The sequence below is a fragment of the Hippocampus comes genome, unplaced genomic scaffold, assembly GCF_001891065.2.
Source record: "Hippocampus comes isolate QL1 unplaced genomic scaffold, H_comes_QL1_v1.1 scaffold1, whole genome shotgun sequence".
Taxonomy (NCBI): domain Eukaryota; kingdom Metazoa; phylum Chordata; class Actinopteri; order Syngnathiformes; family Syngnathidae; genus Hippocampus; species Hippocampus comes.
Window position 1 is genome coordinate 2,139,601 of NW_017805010.1, and position 8,001 is coordinate 2,147,601.

General features: G+C 45.5%; 2 non-coding genes across 2 annotated transcripts; one reads left to right on the top strand and one right to left on the bottom strand.

The window, feature by feature from the left end:
* The first annotated feature begins 1,434 nt into the window (after positions 1–1,434).
* Positions 1,435–1,506, top strand: trnae-cuc (transfer RNA glutamic acid (anticodon CUC)). Its single transcript has one exon. It is a non-coding gene; the product is annotated as a tRNA-Glu (tRNA).
* Positions 1,507–1,845: 339 nt separating this feature from the next.
* trnae-cuc (transfer RNA glutamic acid (anticodon CUC)) lies at positions 1,846–1,917 on the bottom strand. The gene has a single exon. It is a non-coding gene; the product is annotated as a tRNA-Glu (tRNA).
* Positions 1,918–8,001: the final 6,084 nt, after the last annotated feature.

Genomic DNA, 8,001 nt, shown 5'->3' on the forward strand with positions numbered 1-8,001 from the left:
GCCTTGATCTCAGCCTCCAACCGTCTTTTCCATGGTGGATCACATATCTCATGGCTCTCATGGTTGCCAAGCATCTCCAGGATCACTGATGCTGAAGCGTATATCAGCTCATTGGTTTCCGTGATCGTTACGGTAGGGATCGCCCTCAGTGCTGCATTCACAGTTTCCATGAGACTTTCAGGTGGTACTTCAAATTCACATAGCCGTTGTAGTTGGTTTCTAGGTTGCCCCGTCTTCATTTTTGCCATGATCTTAGCTCTCAGGTCAGTCGCTGCCTCGCTTAGCATTTCATTCATTGGGGCTGGCCTTCCAATCTCATCATCTGCATTCACTGGGGCTTCCCTCCCAATCTCTGGTATAACCTCCTCCTCGGGCCCTTCACCATGGAATCTGCGTTGTACCTCATCAATCTCAAGTTGTGACAGCAATTGCCGTTTGTGGATGCTGGAACACTGAGCCACTAGTTGTTTCATGGTCAACCGTGACTGTGGGTTTCGAAGTAACCATTCAGCCCGCATTCTCTGCATGTAACCCCTCTGTCTTGGGTTGCTTGAGTAGTAGCATTCCAACAGAACGATGTTATCGCATCTCACCCATCTCCGCTTCGTTCCAGTAGCCCATTTTTCATCAAGGTGCTCTGGTTCCCCAGCACCTGACGCAGACCTTGTTTGGCCGGGCGACGTCTGAGCCGGCATGTGATTCTTTTTGTTGTCTGTCATCATTGTATTAGGGAGGCATTAGCGTGAAGGGTCTTGCCCAAGGACCCACACTGGATGATGTTAAGTGCTCATATTGCCACAAGCGGGATTCGAACCGCTGTCTGCCGTACGCCAAACCGGTGCCTTACCAACTGAGCTATCCAGCCGCCACTGAACAATTCCGCCGCTTTTACTTTTATTTTAGTGTGAAAATAGTAACCAAGATGTTTTGAATTAACTGCATTGCTTGTTTGAATTCGGAGGGAGAAATACGATTGAATGTGTTTTTATGTTGAATGTTTCTTTCACTTTTGGGTGGAATTATGGGGAAACTGGGAAGTTGTATAAACGGTTTTACACGTTACCGACACATTTGAATTTATTTTATTTCACCTCGTCTTCAAATGGAGCAGCCCATCTATGCGTTTTAAAACTCAAATGTGGCCCTTGATAAAAGTTTGCCTACCCCTCTGTAACTGCAAGACTGGGTGTGTCGTCGCTTCATCCAGGGTTGGTTGACAAAGTAGAATTTAGCAGACACTGCCTTCTAGTGGATGACGTGGAACGTCCACACATACAGAAGCACAATTGTGCCGTGTGTAATTTTATATTGAACCTCTCGCAAATATTACACCGTCACTATGGCTCATTTTATTCTTTCCAGAAACGATCAAATACGATTGAATATGTTTGTCTTTAGTTTTAAAACAGTCTAACGTTCGCCGACTTATATCAGTCCCTGGTGGTCTAGTGGTTAGGATTCGGCGCTCTCACCGCCGCGGCCCGGGTTCGATTCCCGGTCAGGGAACATCTTTTGTGGCTGCCTCCAACCTGGAATACAGTGCGTGTGCGTGTGCGCGCGCGTGCTCGCGCACAGGCTCCCGCCCTTGTTTTTTCTCCCACTCTATACACGTACAAATGTGAGGGCACACACCGTACTCCAGCTTTTTCAGATTCAGATTCAGAAAAGCTTGGAGGTAGACTGCCGAAAAAACAGATTTTTACTTGCCTTATACAGACCCCAACGTAAAACATGTAAATCTATTTGTCAGGTTTAGTTCTGAGTTTGAATTGAGCTGCTGTTACCGTTTCCAACCTTCATGGGATGACTCAAATGTCTGATTTGCCACGGCTGCCACAAAAGAAGTTCCCTGACCGGGAATCGAACCCGGGCCGCGGCGGTGAGAGCGCCGAATCCTAACCACTAGACCACCAGGGACTGATATAAGTCGGCGAACGTTAGACTGTTTTAAAACTAAAGACAAACATATTCAATCGTATTTGATCGTTTCTGGAAAGAATAAAATGAGCCATAGTGACGGTGTAATATTTGCGAGAGGTTCAATATAAAATTACACACGGCACGACTGTGCTTCTGTATGTGTGGACGGTCCACGTCATCCACGAGAAGGAAGAGCAAATAGCATTAGCCACACATTCGTCACACTCGCTTAGTCTTGCTCTCACTCAAAGACTCTATAGTTTTAAAGACTATCAGATAAGGAAAACATGTGGCATGGGATCTTTTGGGTCTCGATGTTTTGCTGTTGTTCATGGGGATGATGCTAACTAAACCCACAAAGAAGTATTTCACGCGCACATTATAACCATCTAGTGGCCACAAATTAGCATTTTATGCACACATTATATCTTCATTGTCGTCACAGTTTTCTTCATGTGATGTATGGGGCTCTGCATTTCTCAAACTAATATTCTAATTATGACTTTACTACCGCTTTTAGGGGTGGAACTTCAAGCAGATGGGAAATGAACGATCATGGCAGCAATGAGGTGAGCTGTAGGTTTATTGTCGCTTGATGGCGCCACTGTCAAACGTGTTCATGCTTGTTGCATGGCATGAAGAGAAAAAGCAAGGAAACACAGCAGATGGCGCTATTTATACTGTATTACTGTAGATCTTACTTCTTTGATCCTGTTCCTGTCACTTGACTTTGTATTCATTATCACAGTCCGTGCTGAACTTCATTTTTTATAATTTTTTTTTAAACGACATTGAATCTGCAAGTCCCTCACCCTTGTGGTTCAGACAGGTCAAACATTATTTGGATTGATGAACAATTCACTTGGATGATAGATACCACCCACCACCCCACTTTACAAATCAGCCTTTTTAACGCAATGAGAGTTGATTTCCGGTTCAGATTGGTCCTGAATAAGAAACTATTTTGAGCTGGAAACAAAACTAGCTCAGCATAATTTTAAGAACAGCTCATAAATGTCTTTTTTTTTCATACGATAAAGAAAGGTATAAGCGTGTGCTGATTGCATATCCTTGCCTGTTAAATACTACATACAAGTATTATTGATTCTATGCTAAGTTCCGTTATTATTAATAGCGCAGGGTTAGGGTTAACTCTTGGGTCAACATCAACGTAAGCAGTGACAATTGGATGCTTTACGATGACGTAATGACGTAGTGCCTACTTGGCTCTTTGCCGGTGGAAAAAACCAAAAACATTCTTCGTAAGAATTTGTTAAGCCCCAACTACGCACAGCAATGACCAAGTTTTTTGGGGGTGGAAAAGGGGTGTGATTTCTTCATCTTGATGACTGGCATGCCTCTACCACAGAGTCCAAAATGTGGGGAAAATATGAGTACCCGTAAAGACAATAAAACCATTTATATCTGCGGAGACAACACCAAACACAAACACCCACTCTCCCACCACTGCCACTCAACAACACCCTTGTGGGCTGAAGGGTAAATCTTGCGAAGACACAAATGTCCCGAAATGGGACGTTTCCCCCACAAGGGTCCAGCATTCAAGAGTGTGGAAAGCTATGGATGTTAGCTATTGCTAATCGTCCAACAAAATTCAGTGCAGATCTGCTTATCTTTTGGGTTTGATATTATAGCAAGGTTGCCACACCCACTGGAGATGTGGGAGTTTCTGCATCATAGTAATAGTTTCAGACGGTGGAGTTGCTTGAAAGGGGCTCTGGATCTTCACCCAGCCTAGTTTTGAATGTAATATAATTGATCTGCTCAGCGACGAAATAGCATTCGGACCATGTCAGTCTTGTTTTGTATCCACTTTATTTTCAGTTTCGTTCATGTTAGCGTCCGTTATGTCTGTTGCTCATTGTGGCGTGCATATGTGCGCATGTGTATGCGTGCACATGCTGTCACGGGTTGATCGGAAGTGGTAGGCTGCTTGAAAAGTAAATCTTCGGTCAAAAAAGTTGGGCACCCCAGATCTACGTTTCTCATTATGTAAGCATAAAGCTAGAGGACTGTTGTTCAATTCTCTTTGTTTAAAATTGTCCAAAACCTCAAAATTTCACCCTCTCAATAGTAAATATCTTCAGATTTTTGTCGTCCCCCATGAAAGCAGACTGGTTATCATTTCCAAACGTTTTTTTTCCTCTTTTTCCTCTGGAAAACAATCATCAATATTTTCGCAGATTTTCTGACATCTTATGGATCAAAACAGTAACGGAATCTGAATGAATTTAGATTTGAGTGCGTGTAAATTTTTATGCGCTGTCAATTTGAAATAATGTCCTGTAATGTCCAGCACAAAGTTGGGCCATTTTGCCCTCATCTTGTGTGGTGTGGCTCACATTTTTTAAAATCTGTTCTGATGTAAAAAAAATCAGTATGCATGTGCCAGGCTTTTGCCATCACATGCTATGTTGTGCATTACTTCTTGATATTTGTGATTAAGTTTCACCATTGCATGCGTATGCCCTTGTGCTTGTGTTTTTGTGTGTATGCACGTGTGTGCGTGTCTTTGTCCTCGCATGTTGCGGATGACGGCGTCTTCCTGAGGCTGATCACCTCACTCTTCCCCGCGTCCTGTTTTTGTCTACGCCTCTGTCTATGTGGAAGTTGTGTGGGCACCCTCTGGATTGCCTCACCGCTGAAGCATGCCGGACCCTGTTATCCGGCTATCCATCTGTCTTATTGATTTTCTCCCGCGTCCCCCATCAACATCCCCCTGCCCCCACCCGCACCCTGTAGAGTTTCATCTTTCCTCTACTTTTCTGTTGGGCGAGAGACAAAGACAGAGAGAGAGAGAGAGAGAGAGAGAGAGAGAGAGAGAGAGAGAGGAGGGGTGAGATCAGAGAGGAGGGGGATATTGTGTGTGTGTGTGTGTGTGCTTGACGGGGGGGTCGGGGGGGAGGGGAGCTTTGTTGGTGGCGTGGCTTCTGTACAACGGGTGGAAGAAATTTGGGGATGGTGCATATAGATTTGACTATAGTGAGAGAGAGAAAGACAGGACAATAGTTGGAGTTGGGTCTCTCTCTCTCTCTCTCTCTCTCGCTCTCTCTCTCTCTCTCTCTCTCTCTTTCTCTCTCTCTCTTTCCTCATTCTCAAGGGAGCATCCTCCCTCCCCCATCCTGCTCCGAGGCGCCTCTGCAACACACGCTCCACTCGCCGCCACCGCCATCCCCTCCTTTTCCTCCGCCTCTTCCTCCCACTCTGCCTGCCGCTCCATCCGCCCGCCCGCCCGCCTGCCTGCCGTCTCGACTTCCCGGGGGGCCTGGGCAGTGCTGGCGGCGCAGTCGTGATTTGCAGGAGATTTGTCTAAGTGAGAAGCAATTAGTGCGCCTAAGCACTGCTAATGTATGCATGCTGGGGCCGTCCCCACGCCGCCCCTCCGCAACCCCCCCTTCTCGTCTGTGCCAGGTCCGGGCCAGCTCTGCGTCCAGCCCTCCCTTTAGCACTTTTTGTCTCGAGCCGTCACGTTGTCCCTGTTTTCTCCTTCTCATGACCTTGTGGCTTGGTTTCTTTTAGCATGCGGCAATGAGTGCACCACTCATGCAGGAATTAAATGTGGCATGTTATGTTGAGTTTCTACCATCAGTCTCTTTACATTTAAAGGTTAGGCGAGCTGTCGGTATAACTCAAATTTGGTTTCTTGTGTTGTTCAAGCATATGTGCATGGGAGATATGAAAGTATTTATCAGTGGACTAACAATAGGAGCCCCCGCCCCATAGCTGAAGCCAGTGGGCAGCCATCTTACATTGCCACTGTTCCTGACTACTTATGTTGTTTGTTTTTTTCAGCTGACAACATTAAGTGAGTGTTTTAGGCTCGGGTCCCTGTATGAATGAACCCCACCGTTTGGATCGACCACTCACAGTATATGATCTCAGTATCATGAGATGTGGCCGACAAAGGTTAGGTTAACATTTTGGTGCAAATTTAATCCCCGTGGGCTTTGCTTTCATTGAATTGTTAATGCTTCTGACAACATGATGCAGACGAATCTTTAAGAAGCACTCACAGATATACCTTAGAAGAGAAAATTCTTAACGAGCATACTTAAGGAGTAAATTTCTATGTAGCGCTTCCACCAGACTCCTGTGCAACCTCACTGCCATACAGGGTGGTATTTTCGCCGTGGAGATGCAAATTAAGGTGAAAACGGTGCAGAGAAATGAATGTATTCAGGTTTGCATGTGCTTCGGGAGTTTGGCAACCTCGATCAACCAAGATTGCCGCTGGTGGCTTGATTTCCCCCAATGACGAGAAGGGGCATTGTTAGTCCTTTCATATCCAAGTATGTGATGGAAGCGGGAATGCACTTACTGGCTGAAATAAGTACGCCCTCCTGCCATAGGTGGCGCCAAGCATCCTTTCAGCGGAACCTCTTTGGCAGAACACGATCTCAGACCCTACTGTAATGCAAAACATGAAAACATAACAGACATAAACCACCTTCCCTTTTGATTACATGTGAGCTCGGCAGCTTGGCATTCGGCATGTCGCTAGCTAGACACTAGCGCGAGAAACTAGCAGTCTGCAGCTTCAGTTAGAGCTGCTTCTTGTCTTGAGTAGAGCACAAACAGATGGACTCAAAATGTATGACATCGATGATCCAAAACAACGTTCTTTACAGTAAGGTACAAGCGATCGGAAATGGGAAAAGGAAGGAGGTGCCGACCAAAATAAACCTCACTTAATAGAAAAACACTCAGTCATTCACAGAGCTGACATAGAAACGCTTGGTAATTCGGGAGAAAGTACTTTGGCACACCCAAAGTCGTTTCCACTTTGAATATGTCCAAGTGTCTTTAAGGGGACACATTATGGAAAATGGATTTTAATTGTGAGGAACAAATTGTTAAATGTCCGGAGTGCCTCCCTAACCAGCAAGTGTGACATTAAAAAAGCATGTGAAATTTTTTTTAAATCTGTCATTGTTGAAAATGTGTTGGAGTGAGCAACTGGTAACAGTTTTAAATTGCATAAAATATTAGTATGAGATGCTCTAAGTCAGGGGTGTCAAACTCATTTTTTGTCGCGGGCCACTTCGAAGTTACGGCTTCCCTCGGAAGGCCAATGCAAAATCTCAATGTTATTTATTACCCATGGCAATTTGAAATTTCGGTACAGTTTTCAGCAAGGATCATGAAAGTTGACACACATGATTTGCTCCTGCGGGCCACATAAAATGACGTGGCGGGCCGGATCTGGCCCCCGGGCCTTGACTTTGACACCTGTGCTCTAAGCCAATATTTTGTCACAGACTTCATGATGACTTTTGGACCTCACTTTCACCTGGTTCCCATTGAGTGATGGTCAGTCGTTGCATCATTTGACTGCACTAATCCATTCACACAATGGAAGCGAAACACACTTTGCATGCGCCTGCACAGCAAACGTGGAGCTTACAGGCTTGGTAGGAGACCCTTTTTGAAACATGCAGATCAAGAGAAGACTTGCTTATTCACGTGGGATCCTCTTTCTGGTGTGACTGCTCATCGCCCGAAAATGAACTTTGACCTCTTTCTACGCGTTGACTCTTTCTTACTCCTACAAAAAACAAGATTAAGTCTGCTCATCTTGATATTGGGCTGACCGCCTTCCAAACGGAAGCCGACACGGGCGTGGGTGGCTTTGGAACGAGGCGCTCGTTAATTAAAGATGGGCTAATTACCACTGCTTCTTAGCCGGGCTTTTACGGCGCTGATAAGAGGATAATCCTGCAGTGAAAGGCAGTGATCGAAGTGGTCTCTTCTAGACCGGGCCTCCTGCTCAGCTGGGCCGAAAGAAAATGCATGCCAACAACCCCCCCCCTTCCCCCCCCCCCCCCAACACACGCTTTAATTTCGCCGCACTCCTCTAAAGTATAGAATATTCAAGCAGCTGCACTTCAGTGGAGGAAGCCTGCATGAAAGACTCAAAGACTTCAGCCATTGCTTGTTAGCCGGGGGGGCTTGTGAGGTTCCTTTTCAGCTCCATCAATTTACTCAGTTCAGTTTGGTTAAGAAAAACGAAGCCCGATGGTTCACTGTGTGAAAGAATTAACGTGGAATATAGAATATAGC